Genomic DNA, 25,781 nt, shown 5'->3' on the forward strand with positions numbered 1-25,781 from the left:
TCCCTCCCTCCATCCCTCCCTCCCTCCCTCCATCCCTCCTGTCTCACCAATATGCCTTTTTGAAAAATAACTTGGTGTGGTGGATTATCCAGGGACAGCTCCCTGGCTTTGGACTTTCAGCCAGCCTGTAATTCAGGGCTGATCTTGGGTGGTTTTGGAGGGATTCAGTTTGTGTAGCTTAATGAGGAAGATGGAGTCTCCCCTCAGCAGGGTAGCTGTTCATGGCTATCTGTCTCCTCACACTTGTGACTGTGTGGTCCTTGCACACATGCCTTTGAGAAGCCTCATGTTTGCAGGGTTCCTTTCCTCATTCTGCAGGATTTATGGTACAGTGAGTTTTGTCCTAGAGAGGAGACAGGCTTTTCCGGGGAGGTCTGTGGCTGGAGGGGGAGGGTCAACCTCCCCTTTCTCTGAGGAGATTCCATTTTCAGGATTCCTGGGGGTGACTCCCTCTGTTCTCTCCCCTCCTCATTTCCTGTAGGTCAGACAGAGATTAGAGGACTGTGGGCTGTCTGTTCCACCTTCTCGAGACAAATAGATCGCTGTTCCTCTGGGGTTATTCATTTCCCCCTCTCCTGGCTTCCTCTTACCACAGTCACTCTCCCTCACCTCTCCCTCATAGATTCTGATGTTTATGTTTCCTGAAGTGATTCAGGTCCCTCAGTTTTCCTCATACTTAAAGCTTGGTACGGACTAGCCCGCTGCCCTCCTTGCTCTCTCTCCTTTCCCCTCCCTCCTCCCCATCCCCTCCCCGTCTTCCCCCTTCCCCCCTTTGCTTCTTCGCAATGCTTTTTATACATGATACATTTTGGTCTGTTTGGAGGCTACTTCACTGTGTACCCTAGTTGGCCCGGAACTCCTGACTCCACCAGTCTCTGCCTCCCAAATTCTAGGATGGCAACCATGGGCCACCACAGCAGACTCTGTGGAGTTTCTAGATTTCTCAGAGTCCTTGCCTCTGTGAATCACTATTCCCTTCAGCCTCTAACTTTGACCAAGGCCATCTCACTAGGTTTAGATCAGAATGGCTGTCATTAACAGTCTTTGTGGCTTATTTTTTGTGCATTTATCTAGAGACTGGGAGGAGAACAGGATAGGATTGGAATAGGAAGAACGTGAGATCTGAGGCAGACAGATAAGGACTTAAATTCGGCTTCCCTTGCTTATCCTGAACGATTTAAGGTTCCGTTTGTTTCCGAATGAGGAGAATCGTATCGACTCCTAGGGATTGGCAGAGTGAAATGAAGTGTTTATACACCCCCAGGCACAAAGCAGGCACCAGCAACATTAATGTCTTCGCCCATTTTTTTTCTTAAACCATTGCTTACCCCATTTCGTTATCAAGGTTTTATTTTTCCATCCCTGTAGCAAGGTCTTTACACCCGATTTGTAGAGTCCCACTTCCTTTCTCTTCCAGACTGTAGCTGTGGTCCACAGCCCTATGCAGTTCACATGGTTACAGTGTAACTGGAGCAGGCACTAGCGACCAGGGACAGACTTTAAGATGCAATTCACATGGTTACAGTGTAACTGGAGCAGGCACTAGCAATTGGGGAGAGACTTTAAGTGGTGTTGAAGAAGCCATTAATCTCAGGAGGATGCTTCTGTACAAAGAAAATCTTTACTTCTGAAAACATAGAGGGAGACACCGGTCAACGCCACAGCTCACATGTCTGCATTGAGCAGATTAAACACTACCCCTTGAGGCTACAGCCACCATGGGTGGGAGAAGGCACAAAATTGGCGGGGTGTGCAGCCACTCCTGCAAGGGTCACATGGCTCTGGCCACTGTCTGATGGCATCTCTGCACAGGCTCCATTCTGAGACCTGATGCCCTCACTAGAAGGGATTTGTGGGCACTCTGGGCAGAACCAGGTCATTAGGGATGACCTGGAGGACATTGGAACTTTTCTTCAAGTAAGAAGGATGCCCTCAAGGGGAGAAATTGGTTCTTATGGAGCAAAAAGGTCCTTTTGTTTTAGGGTTAAGTCACAGATATGAGCATAATACATATTTAAAAGATATGTACTGACATTCCATTAACATGGAGGTATTAAGGAAAAATATCCCTGGGATGCATATTCTTGGTTCTCAACTTGACTATGTCTGGAATTAGCTAAAATCCAGGCTCCTGGGTGCATTTGTGAGAGATTTTTCTTGAATGAATTATTTGCGGTGGGAAGACCCATTTAAATCTTGGCCATACCTTCTGCTGGCAGCATTTATAGAGGGCACGGAAGAAGAAGCTTGCTTGGTCTCTCTCTCCTTGGCAAGTCCATTCCTTCACTGGCTTAGAGCTTACTTCTCCAGGAAGACCAGCTCAAGCATCCAGCTTTGTGGACTGAACAACTACTTGATTCTTGGACCTTCTGTTGGTAGTCATCCATTGCTGGACTAGCAGGACCACAGCCCGTAAGTCACTTTAATAAATCACACACACACACACACACACACACACACACACACACACACACACACACGCACGCACACACACGTTCTATCAGTCTGCTTCTCTAGAGAATCCTGGCTAACAAAATGCCTGAATGAGGTTTCCTTGAAGGTAATTGGAACAAAATACTGGAGCAACTGGTCTAAGGCTGTGGTCCACAGTTAGAGAAATTAGCTTAGAGCTAACTCTCCTTAGAGTTAGCTTAGTTATCTAGTTACATCTCCTTGCTCAACATCTTTTTTGTTTGTTTGTTTGTTTGTTTTTTTGAGACAGGGTTTCTCTGTGTAGCTCTGGCTATCCTGGAGCTCATTTTGTAGACCAGGCTGGCCTCAAACTCAGAAATCTGCCTGCCTCTGCCTCCCCAAGTGCTGGGATTAAAGGCATGCGCCACCACTTGTGCTTTTACTTCAGGGCCAACAGAATAAGATTCTTAAGGACTAGATTTAGCTACTTTTATTTTTATGAAATGCAGACACAGGTTTGGACATAATGTGGCAGTTTCCCTCTGCTCTGGTTGCAGGCCTGCGTCTGATGTTTATGCAACACTGTTGCAGGACATGATGATTGTAGCTTGCCACTCTCCAGACGACACTCTCCACTGGCTGATGGATGGATTACTGAGATGAGCTGTCTTTTTCTCGAGACTTCTGCACCTGCTCTGTTACTCCACGGATATTTATTTTTAATTGTGGTTTTATAATTTTGCCAATTTATGACCACCAGAATGAAGCATTTGAAGCTATTAAGTAGCTAATAGCTCTGACAGTTTCGTAGCTTTGTCATGGGGGTGATGAATGTAGAGGACGCCTGACTCCTCAACCAGTGTCAACTTCTCACATTTAAAATGGTGGATTAGACAATTTAGTGTCTTTGACAGTGTAATAGATTCTGTTTAATAGGCAACGTCTAAACTTGGACCTAATTCACCTCATTTAGTTAATGTAATTTCCCCCAGAAGGGGTGTTAGGAGTAAATCTCTCTGACATGTGTGGATCTGTGTGAGCCGATAACCCTGCTGGAAACTGCAGAAGAATCGCTCACATTCCCTCCATGCACAGACAGAGCAGTAAACACAATGTGAAGTCAAGTCAGGGTATTTCAACTGTTTTGCTTTCTTTGCCTTAAAACAGTGCTCTCAGCACACACAGAGAGACGCGAACTGGACCCACAGTGTAATAGGAAACATTATTATCCTGCAGTTGCTGTATGTTTACGTGGCTTCATAAATATGCTTTGATTTCTCCCTTCCACTATTGTGACATGGGTCAGATTTTTTTCCTTGCCCTTTCTTTTCAAACTACATCTAGGAAAGACAGAAAAGTTGGACAAAGAAGAGGGTGGCTGGCTTCTCATGAGCTCAGCATACTCCTCTGTGGGACCGCAGCAGCAGCCAAGTGCAGCCACCCTGGCATTTGACACCAGCTCTACACGTCCCAGTTATTCGCTCCGCTCATTTACTTTCCCAATGTACATTTACCTGAGTCCCACGTTTCAGGAATTGTGAAGTAGATTCATAATGTTTATTGATCCCATGGGTTCTACAATGGCTTGCGATGGTTATAAATCCAGTGGACACAGCCTTTATTCCTCACCTGGGAGTGAAGTATTCCATTGTATTCCTGGGGAGATGTGAACAACACTAGCCACAGAAAACGCACTGGTGGCAGATCAAAGAAATGATTCCACCCTAGCTGAGATGATTGAGCTAATGAGTTTATAATTGGCTGATTTAAGGCTTATGAGTGAGGGGTTACTAACAAGTATGGGTGACTTGCGAGGAGGTGGACCCACCAAAAAGCATCATTTCACCTTGGGCGACAGCCTCATGAAAAGTATATGGTTGAAGTCTGTCCTCAATGAGCTTTCTAAGTCACATACTCTACTCGCCCTGCAAGACTGTGTGTAGCTGAGAAGCAAGTGGAAGGTTGGGATGTCTGGTTAGGCTCCCATGGCTCTCCCCTCTCTTTCTCTGACGGAAAGTAGGAATAGTCCTGTTACCATGACCATAAACCATGAACATTCCCTGAATTGTTCTGCTTATTTCATTGCCATGACTACGGAGCCAAGGTTATTCTGCAGGTCACAATTGCAGCCTCTGTTTCATGATGGCAATGGCCATGTCAGGCCCAGAGGAAATCACTCACTGCAAGCAGAAATGGGGAATGAATGAGCCAGCAGGTGCTCAATAATGACAGCTATTTCTGAATTCTTTAGCAGGAACCACTTAGCGCCATATGGATAAATGGTTCTCCCAATATAGCAGTTGATGGTCCTTTCTACTCCTGGGTTGCAAGAGAGAGAATGATGGTAGTTTAGGGAATATAAAGTTGAAGTTATCTTCTGGGCCTTCAAAACTAAAGCCGCTTTATCTGTCACATTCTGTAAGCTGCCCAGGGCGCCGTGAATACTGCACACAAAGAGGCATTTAAACCTCTGCTGATGAACCAGTTTATTCTTTCAGCATTAGGAACCCAAAAATGAAGCACAATGTGTCTAGACAAATTCCCGCTAAATCAACTAAACGTGATACAGGGTCCTGGCTCACATTTGTACTGAGAGAGACAAAGTTAACAGAGGGTGAGAATGCAAAAGACATTGAGTGAGTGACAGAAGGCAAGACTGGATTGGCAGGGTGGAGCCTTGGTCTACAGTGACAGTGACATGGGAAGGATCACTGAAGAGCATTCAGTGTGTGAACATTCTAACTAGAAATCTCTCTTTGGTCCACAGATACTCAGCACATAGTAAGGCTTCTACCAATGATGGCCACATATACTCCATTGGTCCTATAAGATTCTAATGCTGACCAGTATGATGGCTCGCAGGTAAAGGCACTTGCATGCAAGTCTGATGACTGGAATTCAATCCCTGAGGCCTACATGGTGAAAGGAGAGATGAGACTGTGGCAGGTCATCCTCTGACTTCCATGAGGACCCTAGTGGGTCCTCCTTACACCAACAAGGTGCTGTGCTGCCTAGAAGTAGCCGGGAACAACTTGCATGCATGTATGACTGCATCAGGAGTCTGCACGGAGAGACTGACCCACCTCAGCTAGTGAATGCATACCCATTAGATGATGCTGTGTAATACTACACTTCTCAGGACACATCCCATCCCATTGTACTGGAGCTTATCAGAGGGCTTCAATGGGCAGGGTAAGGTTAATCAACAATGGGGTTGAGAAAACAAGGAGAAAGTCTCAATGAATAGGGAAACAACGGGTTCACAGAAAAGCAGAGGTGGGCAATGTTGGAGATCTAAGGAAGGGAAAAATTAGGAGTTGGCAAGGGATTGTTTATGGGGCTCAGGGTGAGGTTAACTCCTGGCTTTCATGTCTCTCTCATTAGCTGTCATGTAGACAACAAACCCGTTCTACCAACTGGGAGATTCAGCAAGGTATGGGAGATTCTGAGAGAAAGATGATGAACGGGGCTCAATATATCTTTGGGTCCTTGAGCATCCTGTGGATATGCATGGGAGATGAAGACACCGAGTCAGGTGTTAAAAAGGAAGGGACACAGGTCAGATAAAGAACTCCAGTGAACAGTGTGCATAAGGGATGGACAAAGTAGGCAGAGGCAGAAATGGATCATGAAGGCTGCTTTTCCTCTGGAGAAGTTTTGGTGATTGTTACTCAGAAACCCAGGGGGTCACCTTTGACGTCACTATCCCATCTAACATCCCATCAAAACCAAATCTTGCCAAACATGCCTCCTAAGTTATTTTGTAGCTATTCTTCTCTTCCATCCCTCTGACAACATTAGTTCATGACATATAATTTAGTAGATTGGGGGCAGGGACTTAGATTTGCACATTTCTAATGTGTAGAAAATTCCCCAACAATTTCTAATTAGGAGAGGCTAGGAGTGGTCCCAAACCCCAGTGGTCAACATGATAAAGCTATTGGATTTGGTCATTAGCAAGTGTTAACCACATTCCCTCTAACTGGTTTAGTGGTTTCTGTTATCGATGTTGAGTTATTTGCTCAGCTGGCCTTTTAGGCTTGCCAGCTGGACAGACAGATCTATTTAGTCCATCCCTGGGGTAGTGAAATTGTCTCCAATTCCAATTCGGGGTGGGGGATGATTTGCAAAAGTAAGACACTTTTCTTTTAACAGGCTGCACATTAAAAGAAGGCATCTGGTGGCTATTTTTAAAACACCAACATCTTCAGAGTCGTATTCTGAGAAGTCACATGCATTATACATGTTTATGCTAAGTGAAACTGAGATCTCAGTGCACAGCATTGAGCTGGCTACTTGAAATCCCAGAGGGAATGGTTTGGGTAGGAAAACAGCCTTTTGCATGAACTCGACTGGATTCCCATCTGCTGGAGTAGACTGGTTTAAATGCTGACCCTGAAGAGAACCAGAGCTTTGAAGTCAAGCAACTCAGGGCATTTACATGGGTCAAAGACATCGTCTTTTCCTAGGTCAGTGGTTGTTAATCTTGACTTCAAATTAGACTCACTTGGACAGCTTTCAGAACACACTGATACCTGAGTCTCATCCGAGACCTACTGAGTCAAAATCTCAGGAATGCAGCCCAATACTCCTCATGCTAAAAGAATTCCCAACTGATTCTAGAGTTCAGCTGAGGTTGAGAAATATGTGCTCTTACTATTTAACACACTTAGAATTTCTAGACCAGTAAAACTCACCTTGTCCCCTGCTGGCGCTGATTTTGAGTAAGCCAACTTACAGCAGAAACTACAACAAAGCTACAACAAATGTAATTAATAGTGTAATATCGACATCCCCACCTTCCAATAAAATTAATTTCAAAACAGTAATATTCAGAAAGATTCCCACAAGGGGAGGTCTCCACAAACACTCGGCATTTTCTTCATCTTTGTAATTGTCATACACAGGGCTGAGACCCTCTGCATTCACAGTATATCTGCAGGGACCACACAACAATCTCTTCACCAACCCAGCAAGCCAAAAGCCCCTTTAGAGCCACTGTGCCCTGATTTTCTAGCCTAGGACCCACAGGGGGAGAGCCTGTTACATACCTGTTGAAAGAAGCCAAGACCCTGGAATAGCTTTGAACATTTAGAGCTCTGTTAAATTGCATCAAGTCTGTGTGGAAGATTTCTTGGTGTCATAAGCTATGACTGAACAAGTAGCAAAGGATTCTAGGCTAATTATAGTAATAGTCTTCTATCTACATGGACAGCCAACTGTTCAAAATTTAGGTAAGAAAACCAGGAGCCAGGGCTGGAGAGATGGCTCAGTGGTTAAGAGCACCGACTGTTCTTCCGAAGGTCCTGAGTTCAAATCCCAGCAACCACATGGTGGCTCACAACCATCCATAATGCAATCTGACGCCCTCTTCTGGTGCATCTGAAGACAGCTGCAGTGTACTTAGATATAGTAATAAATAAATCTTAAAAAAAAAGAAAATCAGGAGCCAATCAGCTGCCTGCCTCTGCTTCTACTTCCTCTATATCACTTCCTGTTTTCTTTACATATTGCTTCCTGGGCTATGCTGCCTGCCTTGCTTCTACTTCCTGTATGTCACTTCCTGTTTGCCCTCCATCTTGCTTCTTGGGCTATGCTGCATGTTGAGTGTTATCACTGTTTGTCCCAGTCTGCTCCCTGTGTCTGATTCTAGATTTTCAAATAAAGCCAATAAGCATATAAAACTTAATTTGTGATTGTGCCCTTTCTTAACTGCCAGAGTGGCCCCTAGTACATAAATTACCTGTCAGATATTTAAAATAAGAACGTTACCCCTCTGTAGTGACAACTGTGAGCCTGGTATCAAGCAAGGGACTCATTCATATTTCCTTGACCTACTATGTCCCAGAGACCTTGATGGCAAGAGAATGGAATGAATAGCATTCGTCTAGCAAGATCTTCCAATGTGAACGTCTGGGAGGCCACAGGGCAAAGAGGGAGGGAGGAAGCTGGCATTTGGGGAACTTCTACTTGGTGCAAAGCTCTAGATGATATGGAATGATATGGTATGGTACAGAATGTTACAGATAGGATTATAACCATGTATCTGTCCTGATTCCCACAGCTTGTGAATGCTACCTTACTTAGAAATAAAGGATGGGTATGATTAAAGGTTCAGTATTGCAGACACTGTTCTAAATTTTATATGTTGGGGGGGGGTCTGTGAAAGTATGGAGTTGGGACGGTGTGCTTGGATGAGGGGGAAGGTCCAAGAGCTAAGGACCTCAGCAGAAGCTTACAACCTGATAAAGCAAGGAAGCCATTCTTCCCTAGTAGAGAAGAAACTCAATCCTACAAATGCCTTGACTTAGGCAGCAAATGGCTCATTTCAAATTTCTAACCAGTGATGCTCTCAGCCATTCAGTATCTGTCATTTTTTATGGTAACCACCAGTATGGTCAGGCTATAGCCAGGAGAGTTAGAGTATGCTGCAGTAACACAATCCCCTAATCACATTGGTGTGACACAACAAAGGTCCATTTCTTATTCATGTAATAGGTCCAGTGAGGGGCAGCTGTGAGCTCTGCTCATTGCTTATAGCCAATAGCCCAGGATGATGGAGACATCATAAAGAAAAGCACTTCCGAAATTACCTAGTCTTTGTGGAGCAGTGCGCACTACTTCCTCCTGAAGTGGTAAGAGACTTTTGGTCTCCCTTTCATTGAGCCAAAATAATTCACATGATAGTAATTTAACTAGGGGAGGGGCTCACTGTCCTGAGTGTGAGACAGCTGTAATTCCTGAGGCAGTGGCAAGGTCAGTGTGGCCATGTTTAGGGACACTGTGTTCAGTGGGAGTCGGAGGTTGACAATCTAGTGAATGACGAATGGAGTCAATTTCAGATCTTGACAATGAATATCACCTTGGAACAGGGTAGCTGGGTGCTATCTTTGATTGGTAGTCAAGGAAGAACTCTTTGTAGGTGTAACGTTTCAACTGGAAGATAAAGAAAGAGTCAGTTGTGCCATCTTATTTATTTATTTACTTACTTATTTACTTATTTATTTTTTACATGACAATGTTAGGGTCATTTAGGAAGAGAAAAATCTCAATTGAGAAAATGCCCCATCAGACTGGCCTGTTGGCAAGTCTGTGGGACATTTTCTTTACTAATGGTTGATGTGGGGGGCCCCAGCGCACTGCCAGCCCTGGGCAAGTGGTTCAGGGTTGTATAAGAAATAAGGCTGAGCAAGCCATGGGGAGAAAGCCTGTAAGCAGCATCCCTCTGAGAGTTCTCTGACTTTTCTCTGTGATGGGCTGTGACTGGGACATGTACTCCAGATAAACCATTTCCTCTCCCTCTCCAAATTGCTTTTGGTAAGATTTTTTTTTTAAGTCATAGCAACAGAAAGGCATCAGTCATGTGATGTTCTTGAGGCAAAGTGGTCCAGAGGTATCCAAAATAATGATTTCCAATTCTGCTTAAGGAACAAAATCACCATGGAAACCCTTGCACCTCAATGCAGGACTGAACGGAGGCCAATGGAGGAACAAATGGCAAATGATGGTTTGAGGTAGACTGAAGGAAATTATTCTTTTACAACAGTTACTTAAATTTTCCGTATTGCCAATAAACTAAACAGCCCGCTTCTATTCACCCACAAGTGTGCTTCTCCTGGTCATGGTGAACCTCCTGGAGCCCTTCTGTCTCCTTCCCTATCCTGACAGTACACAGCAGAGGACTAGTACTGCCTGCTGGCTTTGGAAAATCTACATGTTCTCTTTTCAACTCTCGCAGATGAAGAAAGGACTCACCCTACAGCAGGGTAGAGAGGGTGAGGAGGTTGGGGTCCGGGAACCTGTGTTGGGAGCCTGGCTTTTTCTTTTTTGTTTTGGTTTTTCGAGACAGGTTTTCTCTGTGTAGCCCTGGCTGTCCTGGAAATCACTTTGTAGACCAGGCTGGCCTCGAACTCAGAAATCCGCCTGCCTCTGCCTCCTGAGTGCTGGGATTAAAGGTGTGCACCACCACGCCAGGCTGGGATCCTGGCTTTTTATACGTGGAATTCATTGACAGAGTTTCAGTAAATCAAGATTTTTGTATGAAGTGGAATGCATACCCCTGACTGTGTTTCTTCACCTTGAATCAACTGAAAATTCTTTACCAGACAGTGGCCCAGAGTGACGGTTGCTGCCTTCCTGATTCCTTCCTGGATTCCCTCTGAAGCCTGTTTGCTGTCTGATGCTAAGCTTGAGTAGTAACAATCTTTTTAGGAATAACTTTATTTCTAACTATACCTATCTCTTCTAAGACAGCCCTGCTAGGTTAAAGCCGCATAGGTCTAAATGTTGGACCAGACTACGCAGTTTGGAGAAATAGATTAAAAACAAGGTAGAACGATTACCCAGAGTCAAATCTCCAATGTTCTGTGGTTGCCAAGGGTCTGTGCTCTGACGTGGGGGGACTTTGGGCAGGTGGCACTGGTCTTTCTCCTCGTATCAGAAGCATCATGCACCCTGCATCCTGTCCTCTTGCTGCTCCTCCGGATTAATTTACAGTTTCAATGAACCATTTGGGGTAAGCTTGGCAACGTTCCACCCAGGGGATACCATTGGACCTTCTTTGATTTAAAGGCATTCTACTTAACCCTGAAGAAAACACAGCCTGTGGTGAAGAGATGCCAGCGGGTCTAGGGAAAGACCTCAGAGGAAGTGGGAGGTGCTCCATCTGTCCTTGGCTGGGGAGGTGAATCAGGAGGTTTTGGCAGAGTCAGCACCCCCCCCACCATGGCTTCCATTTTAGAACCCTCATGGAGAACGATTATACGGGTTCTCATTCTTTCTTCATCTAAACTTCTTAGCATTATTATTAGTAAATGCTTGGGCATCTTTGAGTCATGGCAAAGAGTGTGTTGAATACTGTGGTCGGTAATGTACTGACTTTCTGAGCACTTCGGTTCCTGATACCAAGAGGGGAAAGGAGATCTCGTCTTGGTTCATCAAAGGCAAAGAGACAAGGCTTTGGCAAATTCCAATAATGGTTCCTCATTAGGCAGAGTACATTTTACATGCACGGCGTGCTTTCCTGGGTAGGTTACATTTGCTGTAAGAAGACGAAAGTACTTATTATTAACTGCACTAACCTCGTGGGCCACAGAACAGCAGAATTATTTTCATGTAACTGTAATTTTTTCTTAAGCATATAAAGACATTGGATTCGTTGTTAAGAATACTTCATGTCTGTCACATAAATAGCAGAATGGAGGATTTTGAATGTATTTGCAACAAAGAAACAATAGAAGTGTAAGGTACTAGATATGAAAATTAGGATGAATGGATCTATGAATAAAACTATCATGTTGCACCTCATAACTATGTATTTCATATGTCAATCAAGGCAAAATTAAATTTTCATAAAGAGCAAATAAAGAACAAGACAGTAAATTCATCACCAGAAAGGAGAAAACGTACACCTGCTTTTGAAAAGCTTGGTGATTTGCTGTTGTGTGTACATTTGCAAAGCCCAGCCACACTTTGAAAGCCAAGTCCAATTAAAATGAGAGACAATTAAGAAAACACAAGGCGCCCAAAACGAGCCGTGCCTGTGGTCTGCCTACGGTCAGTCATTTGTTCCGCCCAGGGCTGTGCGGCTTTGTGCTATGTTGGTAATTTTGTATGAACAGAGCTTCTGAGACTGCAACTATAGTTGGCAACTAAGTAGCTATCCTCACTTGCAGTGCCTCCCAGTGTGGGAGACATTTTCCTGTTTTGATTCAGACTTGTGGTTCTCTGATTGGCCGGGCGTGGTGGCGCACGCCTTTAATCCCAGCACTCGGGAGGCAGAGGCAGGCGGATTTCTGAGTTCGAGGCCAGCCTGGTCTACAAAGTGAGTGCCAGGACAGCCAGGGCTACACAGAGAAACCCTGTCTCGAAAAACAAAAAAAAAAAAAAAAAAGAATGCACATCTGCTTGCAGGCTCACGTGATTTAGCTTTTGTAATAAAAAAAGAAACCTTGTTTTGGCTAAATATGATGTCTTGCTAAGATCTCTCAGCTTTCAGGCCCTGTCATGTAATATTTTCTTTTCAAGACGTTTATTATTTTGTGTATTTTGACTGCATATATATCTGTGCACCACACGTGTGCATAGAGGCCAGAAGAGGGCATCATGTTCCCTGGAATTAGAGTTACGTAACGAGGGCTGTGAGCCTTTATGTGAGTGTTGGGAATTGGACCCTGACCTCTACAAGAACAGACAGTGCTTTTAACCACATTGTCACCTATCCAGCCCATATTTTCTTAAGTTTACATTTTCATGTCTTGGGTGACTTGAACATCTTTTTATCAGTCAAAGTGGACAGAACCTGAGAATCTGATACTTAGAAGAAAGAGGACACAGGGAAGTCGGAGAAGGTGTGGGATTTGGGGTTGAAGGAATGAGTGGTCTCCGGCCGCAAGAACTTGCAGTTGTGAGGCAGGGACCACCAGTGGCCCAGAGTGTCAGATTTTGTGAGTTTACTTCATTGTCCCAGAAGAGTCGGGTCCTGTCTTTCACCGTGAGACAATGTTTAATGGAGGGGATTGATATTGATACTGTAGGGCTGGAGAGATGGCTCAGTGGTTAAGAGCACTCACTGCCCTTCCAGAGGTCCTGAGTTCAAATCCCAGCACCCACATGGTAATCACAACCATCTATAATGGGATCTGACGCCCTCTTCTGGTGTGTCTGAAGACAGCTACAGTGTACTCATATAAATACAATAAATACATCTTTAAAAAAATTAACACTGTAGTTGCTCCTTGGGCTCTAAGGGGGGGGGTCGATTCTCAAACATTTTGCTTCCCACAGAATCCCATGCTCAGTGATGTAGGTCTCTTTCCTGGTATAGAGTCATGATCATTAAAATTTAGTAAATCCTCCTGCATACTCCACAGCCTCTCTATATCACAGATCACGTAAACACAGTATAAATATGTAAATAACTAACATACTAGTTTGTTTGTGTAATAATGACAAGACAAAGGTCTGCACGTGAGTGCAGATACAACGTTTTGTTTTGTTTTGTTTTGTTTTTCTTTTCTGGTACTGAGAGCCAAGTTCAGGACTTTGTACATGTTAGGCAAACATTCGAATACTGAGCTACACTCTTGGCTTTAAGAAATATTCTTGGTGCTGGGGAGACAGCATAGTAGTTAGTAGTAGATCAGGCTTACAATCACCTGTAAAGCTGGTTCTGGGGATTCTGGCTTCTGAGTGTATTGTATACATATAGTCCACAGATGTACATGCAGGAAAAACACCCATACACATAAAATAACAAACACATAAATACTTAACATGTTCTTGATCCAAAGCTGACTGAATGCACAGGTAAGGGGGTCTGTGGCTAACTGTGTGTACACATCACACACACACACACACACACATACACACACACACGTAAACTTAAATTTATACTTAAAATTTCCTCTTTAGTTCACCATATATGATTTAAGTTTTTAAAAAAGATCTTGTTTTAAAGACAAATGGTATTTCACAAACTACCAGGGTGGATGTGTTTCCTGGCCCACCTGCTAGACGTGACCCTTTCTGAGTCCTTCTGCCCAGCTCCCCCTGGCTTCCACTGCACACTGCTGCAGGTCCCCCAGAAGTTTCCACCCTGGATCAGACATCTCAGCTTGCCCACATGGGTGGTATTCTGGGTAGAGATGAGGAAAGAACCCTGAGTCCTTATCCTAAATGTGATGTACAATATCAGTGTTGTTCTCCTTGTGCCACGGCCTCTGGCAACACATGGACAATGGTATTTGAGGTACAGATGTGCTCTTACCCATTGGGTATGTTTCAAGACCCCTGTAGACCTCCCAAATCACAGATAGGACTCAATCTAACTAGTTTAGTTTATAAATTAGGTGCTTTAAAGGGTTAGTAAGAATGCTAACAACCGAGAATGATTTTTGACAAATATTACTTCGAAGCTAGATGTATGTGATTATTCTCTTTCTCTCAAAGTATGTGTTTTTTTCCATTTAATATTTCAGTCTGAAAAGAGTGGACTGCATGTCAACCCATGGATGCAGGGCACTACTGCGTAGAGCAAAGCCATGGGCATAGCAGTACTACTGCATGTATGCAGTCCTCCCCCACCATACACTCATTCACACAAATGAAGTTCATAAGAGATGTTAGTGACACATCCTGAAACACAATACTTGTTCTTTGTGTGTGTCTATGTGTATGTGTGTATGTATGTTTATATGTGTGTCTATGTGTGTGTGTCTATATGTATGTGTGTTATATGTATGTGTGTGTGCATGTATGTGTGCATGTATGTATGTATATATGTATGTATGTGTGTATATGTGTCTATGTGTGTGAGTATATATGTGTATGTATGTGCATATGTATGTATGTTTATATGTGTGTCTATGTGTGTGTGTCTATATGTATGTGTGTTATATGTATGTGTGTGTGCATGTATGTGTGCATGTATGTATGTATATATGTATGTATGTGTGTATATGTGTCTATGTGTGTGAGTATATATGTGTATGTATGTGCATATGTATGTATGTTTATATGTGTGTTGTGTGTATGTGTGTATGCGTATATGATATGTGTGTATATATGTGTGTGTGTATGTGTGTATGTGTATATGTGTGTGTATGTATGCACTGTATGGTCTCACTGCCCTTCTTTTAAAATCATTCCTCATGAAAACCTTTTTAAGAAGATGTCATGTTTAGTGTGTATGTGTGTGTGTATGTGTGCGTGTGTGTAACCATGCACATACGGGTGTCCTGGGAGGCTGAAAAGTATGTTGGTTTCCCTGAGACTGGATTTATATGTGGCTGTGAGCCACCAGATAAGTTTGCTAGGGACTAAACCCAGGTCCTTTGAAAGAGCAGCAAGTGCCCTTAGCCACAGAGCCATCTCTCCACTTCTCCTCTGAAAAAATTTTAAGACCTCATGGAGTAGATTTTTGTAGAAGCCACCCCTGGCTGTTTTACCAGACAGGATCAACAATCTGTGTGCCTGTGCCCAGGGAGGCACAGGCTGAGAACCTCACCTCTGTGCTGGATCCTGCTGCCCATTCCTCAGCGCCCAAGAATAGACTTTGCTTTCTCTTGATGTGCTCGCACTTAATTCCCACCATCTGGGAGAAGGTGGCAGGGCTCATGCAGTACAGTGGAGAGCCTGTTTGTGTTGTATGCATCAGGCTTATTTAGGACATGGATGCGGTTAAGGTTTCCTATCTGTGCCGTGTTTGCTCCAAGTCAGCGTTTATGAGCATGCTATAGCTGTGCATGGATCTTTGTTGTGTCCTGACTGTTAAACTAGCTGGACTAGGAGGGAACAGCAGAGTGTGCTGAGGCAAAGATTTGGGGCTCAGCTGTCACCTGGAGAGTTATAGGGGGTAAAATCCCAGCTAAACAAAATCTCAAATAAATAATTAAAATAGATTTTGAGTTTAAACCACAGTGATAAACTTTTCATTGAAAAATAGAAACACTCTTCATATTAAAACTTAAGCTAAAACTTTTGACAAGTTTTGGGATGACTTTTGAAAAGAAACTAACATTCCATGTAAACTTCAACACGGCTAATTGTGCTTGCACAACCTTTATGTGTTTAAAGTTCGTTACAAATATTAACTCTTTGTGTCCTTTGGCCATGTTCCCTGGCTCACAGCTAGGCAAGGCTCACTCGCCTTTATTGCTGTTGTGTGCTTCTGCTCAGAGAAATGGGTCAGAATATATGCAGGCATCATTCATTCAAATACTTGTAAATTTTAAAACATGTCTGGAGAACATCATGAGCTTATTTTACCCACCATTTAAAGTATTATTCTAATTGTATTTGTTAAATTAATGGTGCTTGGGTGCATGCGTGACCTTGTAAGTTTCTTTGTCGAGTTAAAAGATTTAAAACAAGTTTAGAGTTCTCTTAGAGAAGACACGATGTAAAGCTATCCATCACTTTCACATATTAAGTGATTTAATCAAAAGAGTTGACATCAATAGAATAAGCCATCGGAAAGGAGACCACGAACAGCATAGTGGCCTGATTAGCCAACCCCTGAAAAGCTGCCATGTACCTTGGCCAGCTGAGAGGCACTAGCCAGCCCACATGTCCATACATAATTCATGCACATCATTCATTATATATAGTTAATGGCATGCATATGGCCTGGATTTTCTGGTTTGCTAACTATTCTGTCCCTATAAATAGATGCTTGATTGTCAAACCACATGTCGATTTTTGTTTCAGAAGCTGTGAGCCCTGTACAATGGAGCGAGTGTCCACGAAAATTGCTGGGTACCAGTTCAGCTGAGGTAAACTAGTGTTTCCTCTACACCCATCAGCCAATGGTATTAATGTATTAAAACCACAAAACAGGAATCAGCATCAGGTTTTTTAAGCCTAAGCCATAACATGAAAAAGGATTGGGAGTTAATATTTGTTACAAAAAAATGACCATTGGGGGTATGACAAGATGCTGAGGGCGAATTGGGAAGGATGAGGGAAGATGGCTGCTCTCAGGGAACTTCTGTCAGCGAGTGGAGAGCTGCCTTCGTTTAGGGAAAGGCTTCTTTCTCAGATGTACTTTGCTATCATGTTTTTGGAAAGAGAAATTTCTGTCTGCTCGTTCACAAGTAAGTCCGACAGGATCGAAGGCCAAGGCAAGGGAAGAACACAGATGAGCGAGAGACCGGCCGTTTGCTAGAAGCCATTGCCCAGGCGCATGCTCACTTCTCTTGGCCCGATCAGCCTGCGACTATACCTATAGTTTTACCTGTCTGTCTTTCGGCAACTAGATGGTGGGTTTAGGGAGGTTGACAGAAGAAAGAGCTCTTCTGAACCTTGGGACCTGCGTACTATCTGGGGCTCTGGTCTCCCTGCAGTAATTTTAAGTTGAGAAGTTGTATGGCCTTAGGTAGCCTCAGTGTAATCCTTGCTGGAGGAAGCGAGGACTCTGAACCACAGGGCATTGTAATAACAGCCAGCCGATTGCAATTCTTGACCTAGGTACTGGTCTAGATGCCTACTCTATACTTACCCTTGGCAGCATAGTACTATACTAAAGAAGGTTCCATCCGCCTCCATGTCCTTGGGTTCTACACTTTAGATCCAACAGAGGTCGAAAAAAAAAGCAAAAACAAATGAGAGCATCTGTACTGGACACTTGAGAAAATGTAGTCTAACTACTTCCACAATATGTACATCGTCTAAGCAATGCCTCATAAGCCATCTGGGGAGGATTTAAAGCACAAGGGAAAGGAGGAGTGTGACGGAGGCTGGACTCAGCCTGCATGGCGAGGAGAGCAGAGCAGGACAGCTTGCTGACCCTAGAGCTGAGAGGTTTATAAGACTCACTGTTAGCATTCTGTCTAAGCTCCACCCTATGGTTACCAGGTGTGCCTGACTCACTATAAAATGGGCTGCTTGCCTCTCCTCACTCTCTTGCTCTTGCCTTCTTGCTCCCACGCTCTCTCCATTCCCTTCTCCCCTTTCTCCCCATTCCCTTCTCCCCTCTCTTTTCACATACTCATAGCTGGTCTCTATGCCTCTACCTCTCTCACTGCCTTTCTCTGCCTCTACTACCCTCTCAACTCCCCTCCGCATACCCTGAATAAACTCTATTTTATATTATACTGTCCTGTGGCTGGTCCCTCACAGCATGGGCCAGCCAGACACTCCCTTCCCCCATACCTGACTGCACCTCCACAGAACATATCTGCCTCTCTCTTTATCTTTTTATATACACATCACTCACTGTGTCCTCATCTCTACCACTGCTTAGAGCAAGGGACTGGGAAATGGGACAAGTGTGGCAGAGCCCTAAAGTAACCGAGGCTCAACTCAGCCTGCCCGACGATGGAGGAGAGGGGATCAACCCAGGGACACAGTTTTAAAAGGAGTGTGGGAATCAGAAATTGCAGGTCTGCGAGCTTACTCCCCAAGCCCCATTACCTGGTTAACTAAGGGATCAGGACCCCAGAGGAACATGGAACATTAATGCAGCATCTTGGTGGGGCAGCAGACCCAAGCAGCCTTGACTGTAGACACAGACAAGTAAATCAGTTTGGAGTTTAGACACAGAAGTTAGTGAAGTGAGTGAAACCACCTCTTCCTTGGAGGAGAAAAGTAAAAACACGGAGGAAAATTTCAGCCAAAAAATGAGGCACTGAAAAATAACCAAACAGGAACTCTAGAAATGAAAAGAATCATTGATTAATCAATCAGCCAAGCAATCAAGTCCCCCTACCCTCCCCAAGCAGAAATGATCACCAGCAGATGACATGAAGCAAAAGGACACATTTCAGAAATAGAGGACAGAGGCAACCCAGAAGTGCTTGCGGATGGACCCAAAGGGAAACAAACATCACCAGTGCCTTCCAGGAAATCTTGCTGCACCAAGGAGACTAAACTTAAGAATCCAAGAGATGGAAGTTTTTAGAAAGGAAGACAAGAACTCCCAATAAACCGACCAACTGAAAAAACTTCCAACAAAATGACTAATTGATAGCAAGCTCCTCTGAGTAATAAACTTGATGCAAATGGATCAACCTCACTGATTCAAAGAGGTGATCGTTTCTAGTTTCTGTCATCTTGGCACTGGCCTAGATATTCTGGGAATCTCAATTGAAGGATTTGCCTCCACCAGATTGGTGTGTTTGTGGGGCATTTGATTGACTATGGATTGATGTAGGAGGGCTCAGCCCACTGTGGGTGGTGCCAATCCTAGGCTAGTGGCCTAGAGCATATGAGAAAGGCAGCTGAGCAAGCCGTGAGGAGGAAGCCAGTAAGCAGCACTCCTCTATGGTCTCTCCTTCAGTTCCTGCCTCCAGGATCCTGCCATGAGTTCTTGTCTGGCTTCCCCTGATGATGGACGGTGTCCTGGTAGCCAAAGAAAACCTTTTCTCTTCTTAGTTGGTTTTGGTTTATCATAGCAACAGACACTAAAGCAGGACAGGTGTAGACAAGATTCGAACAATGAAACAAGATACACCTTTCTCTTGTCTCTAAGAAACTCCCATAATGGAAGCTGAGAGTCAAAAGTTGGCTTAATGAGCTGGCATAGCAATATTCATATCTGATAATGTAATACTTCAAATAAAAACAATCAGGAACAAATTATCAGGAAGATGTAAATATTGTAAATTCTTATGTAACAAATCTTGGGTCTCCAAATTTCATAAAAATAATCACTGAAAGGCATGAAAAGGCACATGAGTTCTGCCACTCTTATGTCTAGATCGGCCTTGCAAGATTAAAAGGCCAGCAACTTTACAGACTGGACTTTACAGACAAAACTCACAACAGATAGCAAATAAACTCTTTCTATTAGCACAAACCTTCTAGGTTGACCACATTAAAAACCACAGGTTGGCACACCTTAACAAATACAAAGAAATGACATAAGTCAAATAGAACTGGAAACTAACAGCAACTGTAACCTCAGAAACTATGCAAACTACACATTTTTGAATGACAGTTATCATTGAAGAAATCAGGGCAAAGTAAAAAGATCCTAGAATCAAAGAGAAATGTCTGCTCGAGCCAGGCACGGGGATTTTTGACATCCAAACTCAGACCCTGTTGCTTACACAGCAAGCGCTTGACTCACAGAGTTATCTCCTCAGCCCCAGAAGTGCCTTTTATGCATTAAAAATGAACTTCCTCATAGATATTGCATATTTGTTATTTATCTTTATAATTGATTTTTTTTATAATGCGAAAATGTTAAGTTTTGTGTATTTAAATACTTGGACCTTTTTTTGTTTGCATATGATCTCAAACTTATAAAGGTTATTTTCATACTGTGAATTTTCTACATCTTTACATTCAATGTTTATATATATTAATATATTAATTTAATATTACATATATTAATATATTAATTTAATATAATATATATTAATTTCAGTGATGTTAGAGAGACCGAGATGCCTTACATTTTAGGTGAGAATGTTCTCAGCTACCTCTCCTAGCACATGTTATGTTTATATGCTCTTTTCTCAGTAAGAATGTGGAGTTCCTGAACTGTCTGTCTTGTTCCTATCGGCCTTGTCACTGGTGCCAGCTGTCTGTAAGATCTGGGAAATTATTCTTCTTGACAAGAGTCTTGATGTTTGTTAGCCCTGAGGTCACACCATGTGGCAATTAAGTTAAAACCTTGGTGTCTGTACTGAAAAAAAAATGCAGAGAGAAACAAACAAACAAACCAACCGGTCTTCTAAACCACCTAGACACAGATATGTTTGGACATATCCCCAAGTAGCCACCCATGAGGGAGAGCATGCTGAGGCTGTCTGTACCACTTCACCTCCCATGCCTCACTACCCATTGGGTTAGCGAGCTGGTTGGGTCTCTTGGTGCACAGCCTGTCTCAAGTACAAAGCCTGTCTCAAGTTCAAGACGTCTGGAATACCCCATGTGGAGGGAACTCACATGGACTCCTGTCTGATGTGATAGTGTGGCAGCCCCCAGTGCCGGGAAAGTCTCTTTCATAGCTACATAACTTACGCTTTTCCAAATTCTGTGGTGTCTCCTCTGAAAGCAGGCCTTGCATTTGATCCTCTCTTTATTGCAGGTCGCAGGATACCAGGCCTTGCTTTCCAAACCTCTTCCATGCAGGAAAGCCTCATTTGGACAAAGTGGCTCTGTGATGGGAGCCGTTTACAGCAATTACTGTGAGAGGGGGGAACAGGATGCAGCATCATGTTTTCCATAAGCCAGGACAAAAATCTCTTATTTCTAAATCAGAAGATAATTAAAAACATTGAATGGCTATATTTTTTTTTTCTGGCTCGTGTTTAAAAGAAGAAAACAAAAGCCTGTTGGTTAATATGATTCTTTTCTACATTCCATTTACAAAACTATCTCTGCTCACCTCAACTTGGTATTCATCTATTAGTTCCAGGAATATTTGTTGAACATATGGCATACTGAAAGACTGAAACTAGATTTTTTTTTTCCTGATAGGATGTCCTATGACAAGTGGTGACGTCAATGGCAATACCCCCTCCCATAGGCCCATATGATTAAGTACTTGGTCTCCTGTTGGTAGAACTGCTTGGGGAGGATTAGGAGATGTGATCTGGTTGGAGGAAGTGTGTCACTGAGGGTAGGCTCTGAGGTTTCAAAAGACTAATGCTATTCCTAGTGTCTCTCTCTTCCTCATAGTTATAAATTGAGCTGAGTTGTCAGCTGTTCTTTTGGTTCACCATTATGGACTCTAACCCTCTGAAACAGTAAGCCAAATTAAACATTTTAGTTTATAACTTTCTTTGGTCATGTGTTTTATCACAGCAATAGAAGAGTAACAAAGGTAACATTTCAAGAAAACAAAGCTCACAGAGGCTAAGTGTCTTGCTTAAGCCTGCTCAGAAGACGTTTGTTGGAGCTGTAATTTAAGGGTATATATTGTAGGCATTCCAGGTAAGCTGTGGACTAGAATCTGCCTCCATGTGAATGAGTGAAGAAGAAAATTGGAAGAAGAAGAAGAAGAAGAAGAAGAAGAAGAAGGAGGAGGAGGAGGAGGAGGAGGAGGAGGAGAAGAAGAAGAAGAAGAAGAAGAAGAAGAAGAAGAAGAAGAAGAAGAAGAAGAAGAAGAAGAAGAAGAAGAAGAAGAAGAAGAAGAGAACTCTATTCCAAAGATAGAGAGGAAGGTCTTTCACAATCAATAAAAGACATTGATGGTTTGAATAAGAATGGTTCCCATAGGCTCATATATTTGAATGCTTTGGTCACCAGGGATTGTTGCTATTTGAAAGCCAGGGATTGTCAATATTTTAAAGGATTAGAAGGATTAGGAGGTGTGGCCTTGTGGGCAGAAGTGTGTCACTGGGGATGGTCTTTGAGGTGTCAAAAGCCCATGCCAGACCCAGATCCCCCATCCCATTTCTTTCCCTGTGGGTCAGGATGTAGCTTTCAGCCACTGATCCAGTATCTGTCTGCATGCCACAGTGCTTCCTGCCATGATCTTAATGAACAAAGCCTCTGAAACTGTAAGCAAGCTGCAATTAAACGCTTTCTCTTTTTAGAGTTGACTGAAGAGACACCATGACCAAGGAAATGTATAAAAGAAAACATTGGATCTGGCCTCAGGGTTCCAGAAGGTTAGAGTCTATGATCATCATGGTAGGGAGCATGGCAGTAGTTTAGAAGGCAGGCATTGTGCTGAAGCAGTAGCTGAGAGATCATGTCTCGATCAAAATCATAAAGCATAATGAATGAACTGGGAATGATGAGTCCTCTGAAATCTCAAAGCTCTCGAAGCTCACCCCGAGTGACACACCCACTCTAACAAGGCCACACTTCCTAATCCTTCCCAAAGAGTTCCATGCACTAAGAACCAACTGTTCAAGTGTATGGGTTTGTTGGAGCCACTCTCACCCAAGCTACCACAGGAAGTTAACCTAGAAGAGCTTCAGCTGCACAGCTGTCTGCTGTGTGCAGGAGGAGCAGCTTCCTGAAAAAGCGATTTAATCTTTCCCTGCTCAGAATTACTGGGGATTAAGCCTTCCAGCATAGGCAGCTCAACCAAGCAACCCTCACACAAAACCAGGAGAAGAATACAGATTAACAGATGTACAAGTCACAGCATGAATCCGTGAGAGACACTAAAGATCAAGACAGTACTGCTTCTTCAAAGGATCACACTTCCTCACTACAGAGCACAAAGTCACTTAGAGAGGTACAAAACCAAAGAATATTTCAAAAGTTTACTGGTAAAAATGATCAGTGGCCTGAAAAAGAACACAAACAAACCAATGAGTTCAATGTAAGATCAAAGGGGGAAAAGTCAATGTGGACATAAACAAGACCAGCAACGTAGAACAAAAGTTGGCAAAGAAACAGATTTTTTTTTTTTTTTTTTTTTTGGTTTTTCGAGACAGGGTTTCTCTGTATATCCCTGGCTGTCCTGGAACTCACTTTGTAGACCAGGCTGGCCTTGAACTCAGAAATCCGCCTGCCTCTGCCTCCCAAGTGCTGGGATTGTTTTGTTTTTAGTAGAAATCAAGTAGAAATAAGTGAAAACTCAAAGAAACAGAGAAAGGACTTAGGGGAAAGCATTAGCAGTGAACTTGACCAAGCAAAAGAAGAACTAAGGATGTTTGACAAGGTTGGAGGGTAGGTAATAATAATTATGACACTGTGAGCATGGTCACAAGGTCAAGGATGGTCTTTGTGTCAAGCATGGTCTCTGTGTCAAGCATGGTCACAGTGTCAAGCATGGTCACAGTGTCAAGCATGGTCACAGTGTCAAGCATGGTCACAGTGTCAAGCATGGTCTCTGTGTCAAGCATGGTCACAGTGTCAAGCATGGTCTCTGTGTCAAGCATGGTCACAGTGTCAAGTATGGTCACAGTGTCAAGCATGGTCACAATGTCAAGCATGGTCACAGTGTCAAGCATGGTCACAGTGTCAAGCATGGTCACAGTGTCAAGCATGGTCTCTGTTTCAAGCAAGGTCACAGTGTCAAGCATGGTCACAGTATCAAGCATGGTCTCTGTGTAAAGCTTGGTCACAGTGTCAAGCGTGGTCACAATGTCAGAAATACCAGGATGTAATCAGGACACAAAACCTAAGTCTTTCTGGGATAAAAGGAGCTGAAATAAACTGTAAAGGTATAGGGATTCTATTCAATAAAATTATAGCATAATTTTTCTCAAATCTTAAGAAGCTGATGATCAAACACTAGTGACGTTTATAACTCTAAATAGACATAAGCAAGATAATAATTCATCTCTTGACATTTTTTTCAAGGATACAAAGGAAAGAAACCAAGAGCAAGCCACTAAAAGCTGTTATTCTACTGTTTCTGCCTCAAGCTTCTGCCTTGACTTCCTGCCTTGACTTCCTTGATGATGTCTGTAACCTGTAACACAGAATAAAAACTTTCCTCTCCAAGTTGCTTTTGGACAGTGTTTTATCACAGCGACAGAAAGCAAATTCCGATGGTTGGTCATTAGGAAGTGTAGGCTTAGATGGTTCAAAACCTACTTAATTAGGGGTCCTTAATGCTTCAACCTCCCTTCTAGCCCACTGCCTATCAGAGGTAGGGAAAAGAAAGGTTAATAGGAAATGGGGGTTGTGGACCTGTTTAGAAATAGTTCTTTTGGGGTGATTCCAGTCTTTATTGTCAACAGCCCAGTCCACTAGTAAAACACCAAACACGAATCAGCAGTGGTGCTTCAATTCAGAAGAAACCACGAGGCTCTGCCAAATCAGCACAAGTCTGTGGAGGTGTCTGGAATATCTCGAGAAGTTCTTTGGTGAGTTACTCTCTACTAAGTCAGGAAAAGCAAAGGTCAGCAACATGGTGCAAGGTAAACTAATGCCAGCCTCCTTCCACTGTCTCTAGAGTCATATTTATATTCTTTCTAAACATTACATGTCCTTTCATGTGTCTGCTTCAGCAAAACATCCTCTCACCTGTGTCTGCTTCAGCCAAACACCACATGACATAACTGACTCTCCCAAGAAACCAGAAATTTCCCTTTCAAGGAGTCTGCCTGCACTGCTGAGGTCACACTTCCATTGTGCTGTTTTAGATCCTTTGGTTCCTGTTTTCTCTGACCGTGCCTTCTGATAGGTTAGCCTCTGACATGTGCTCTATTCTCGTGTAAGACAGAACATTACATGTCTCTTCCTTTGCTGCTGGCCTTTCCCATTTAGAGTGCATGCACGACAAGCTGTGTTCCAACAGGTGTCAGTCTTTTCTACAGTTCCATCCCCTCTCTAGAGTTGATGTGAGGTTCTGCTGGAGCTCAGTGACTGTCACCCTGTTCATCCTGTGTAGATTAGTCTGTCCGCTTTGCACTGTGCCCTTCTGTGTGCATCTGTCTGTGGATCTCTCTCAGCTCGTCTTTGTCCATCACCTCTCAGTCCCCTCTGCCTGTACTTCTGGCTCACTCCTTTCTCAGCACAACCATTCTGCATACCGTTTGGATTACTCCTGTTTCTAGCCTGGTGGTGTCTACCTTGTTTTATAATCTGGCTATAATATTAACAAAACAATAACAGTAACAACAAACAAATGAAGAACAACACCCTCCCATCATTGTTAAGTATTTGGAGTAGCACAAGAATGTCAAAGCTTGAATTTACAGAGAGATCCTGATAGAGTTCTTTAGAATAGGTTTTAAAGTATCTTAAGTCGTCACCATAAATCTTTTCTTTTTAATTAATCTTTTTTATTAGGTATTTTCCTCATTTACATTTCCAATGCTATCCAAAAAGTCTCCAATACACTCCCCCCCTACTCCCCTACCCACCCACTCCCACACCTTGGCCCTGGCATTCCCCTGTACTGGGGCATATAAAGTTTGCAAGTCCTATGGGCCTCTCTTTCCAGTGATGACATACTAGGCCATCTTTTGATACATATGCGGCTAGAGTCAAGAATCTGGGGTACTGGT

General features: G+C 43.3%; 1 pseudogene; it reads right to left on the minus strand.

Moving 5' to 3' along the window:
* The window catches only part of LOC110307680, a 25,675-nt pseudogene extending 1,811 nt beyond the window's left edge, over positions 1–23,864 (minus strand).
* Between the last annotated feature and the right edge of the window lie 1,917 nt (positions 23,865–25,781).

Source organism: Mus caroli, chromosome 13, assembly GCF_900094665.2.
Source record: "Mus caroli chromosome 13, CAROLI_EIJ_v1.1, whole genome shotgun sequence".
Lineage (NCBI taxonomy): Eukaryota > Metazoa > Chordata > Mammalia > Rodentia > Muridae > Mus > Mus caroli.